This window comes from Oncorhynchus mykiss, chromosome 8 (assembly GCF_057628025.1).
Source record: "Oncorhynchus mykiss isolate SJ-2025 chromosome 8, ASM5762802v1, whole genome shotgun sequence".
Taxonomy (NCBI): Eukaryota; Metazoa; Chordata; class Actinopteri; order Salmoniformes; family Salmonidae; genus Oncorhynchus; species Oncorhynchus mykiss.
The window spans coordinates 56,859,439-56,862,206 of NC_143029.1; positions in this window are offsets into that span (position 1 = coordinate 56,859,439).

Sequence of the window (2,768 nt, forward strand, 5' to 3'; positions counted from 1 at the left end):
CCTCTCGTGCCTGTTGCACTGCCTTACCTTATATCGCCTCCGCTCAGCTTTCGCTGCCTCAAGTTCTTCTTTGGGGCAGTGATATTCCCCAGCCTGACTCCAGGGTCCCTTACCATCTAGTATCTCCTCCCAAGTCCAGGAGTCCAGAACCCTCTGCTCCTTGTTACCACGCTGCTTGGTCCTTTTTTGGTGGTGGGTAGTTCTGGAACGGCCGTTGGTGGAAGAAGGTGAGGACCAAGGTGCAGCGTGGTACATGTTCATCTTTATTTATGAATTGAACACTATAGGAAGAAACAACAAAAGAGAATGAACGAAACCGAAACAGTTCTGTCTGGTACAGAATACAAAAACAGAAAACAACTACCCACAACCCATAGTGGGAAAATAGGCTGCCTAAGTATGGTTCTCAATCAGAGACAATGACAGACAGCTGCCCTTGATTGAGAACCATTCCTGGCCAAAAACAAAGAAATACAAAAACATAGAAAAAAGAACATAGAACGCCCACCCTAGTCACACCCTGGCCTAACCAAAATAGAGAATAAAAAGCCTCTCTATGGCCAAGGCGTGACACCTATCATCCTTTCACTTCCTCCTCTCTACCTTCTCTTCCTTTGTATCCACTGCTAAAGCCACTTTCTACCACTTTCTACTACTCGAAAAAAATAATAATTGAGAGATGAGTTTTCTTTACTGGCTGTAATTTTCACTTGTCTGACCGCTTGCATGATGACGTGTTTCTCACACGACTGGCCTATCTGGGTGATGTATTTTCTCGCCTGAATGATCTGAGTCTAGGATTACTGTCACTCCCTGACCTTAGATATCTCTGTTTTCTATATATTTTGGTTAGGTCAGGGTGTGACTAGGGTGAGTACTCTAGTTTTGTATGTCTAGGGTTTTGTATGTCTAGGGTTGTTGTAGGTCTAGGAGTTTTGTATTTCTATGTTGGCCTGATATGGTTCCCAATCAGAGACAGCTGTTTATCATTGTCTCTGATTGGGGATCATATTTAGGTAGCCCTGTTTTTCCACTTTCTGTTGTGGGATGTGTAGTTGCCTGTCAGCAATCGTTTGTATAGCTTCACGGTTCGTTTTGTTATTTTGTTAGTTTGTTCAGTGTTCATTCTTTTAATATATAAGAATGTACGTATACCACGCTGTGCCTTGGTCCGATCCTTATAACGAACGTGACAATTACAGGGACTCCGCAACTATATTCAATGTGAGGGACAAAATTGAGGCTATGATGAAGAAGTTGGAGCTCTTCTCTGTCTGCAGGACAACACACTGACGGTCTTTCCATCATTGTATGATTGTTTTGTGTGCAAATGAACTCAAGCTTACGAACAATGTCAAATGTGATATAGCGAAGCACCTGAGTGAGCTGGGTGTGCAATTACGCAGGTTTGTCCCAAAACGGACGACACAAACAACTGGATTCGTTATCCTTTTCATGCCCTGCCTCCTGTCCACTCACCAATATCTGAATCATGAGAGCCTCATCGAAATTGCAACAAGCGGTTCTGTGAAAATGTAATTTAATCAGAAGCTAATGCCAGATTTCTGGATTTGGCTGCGCTCAGAGTAAGTATCCTGCCTTGGCAAATCGTGCTATTAAGACACTGATGCCCTTTGCAACCACTTACTTATGTGAGAGTGGATTCTCGGCCCTCACTAGCATGAAATCTAAATACAGGCAGACTGTGTGTGGAAAATGATGTAAGACTGAGACTCTGTTCAATACAACCCAACATTGCAGAGGTATGTGCATCCTTTCAAGCACACCCTTCTCATAAACCTGTGGTGAGTTATTCACAATTTTCGATTAACAAATAAGGTTTTATATGTAAGAAGGTTAAATAAAGAGCAAAATGTTTATTATTATATTATTATTTGTGCCCTATTCCTATAAGAGAGCTCTTTGTCATTTCCCATGAGCCGGGTTGTGACAAAAACAGACACTCATTCTTATGTTTAATAAATGTATCGTATAGTGTGTGTGTGGTAGGCTTACAATGATGGAAAAAAAACATTTGAGAGTGTGCTGACCCTGGTGCTATGCAGCTGGAGGTTGAATGTTTGAAGGGGTAAGGAACTACTTGGTTATACTTGGTTATTAGGCTACAGAAAGGTCACATACACAGTGGCGGACTTTACCATTAGGCAGAACAGGCAATTGCCTCAGGCCTCACATCATCATAATTAAAGCGGAGCATAATTAAAACAAATTATACTAGTAATAATAATAAAACAATTTAAAACATCTCCGCTAAGACAGAGGGGCGCTGTTTCGTTCGCTGAAGATGCTTTTTCTGGTGGGATTGTTTCAGCCACTTGCAAATTGAAGAAAAGTTAGTGAGTTCACTGTTCGGATGCTGGAAATATTTTTGGATGAATGTGCGATGGTAAGCAACTTTTTGAAGTGATTTTTTTGGTTGTGTTCATGGTACATAAAAAACCCATTGAAAATGTTGGTGCACTCGCTTGTGGGCCTCAGACTGGACTCTGCCTGGGGCCTCCAAATCACTAAGTCCGACCCTACACATACACATTGATATATATGAATAGGCAACAGAGGTCAGCCAAATCTGTGACTCAAGATTTCAATGACTTATTATTTGTGCTCTATTATACAATTAAAATAGGCCTCCATTTTGATTGGACCCAATATACATATTTTATAAGTAATTGGCCGTGTTATATCTGAGAGGGTTAACTCTCTGCACGTTCTCTTTCAAATTGGCAAAAATAAGGACAACAAAAACA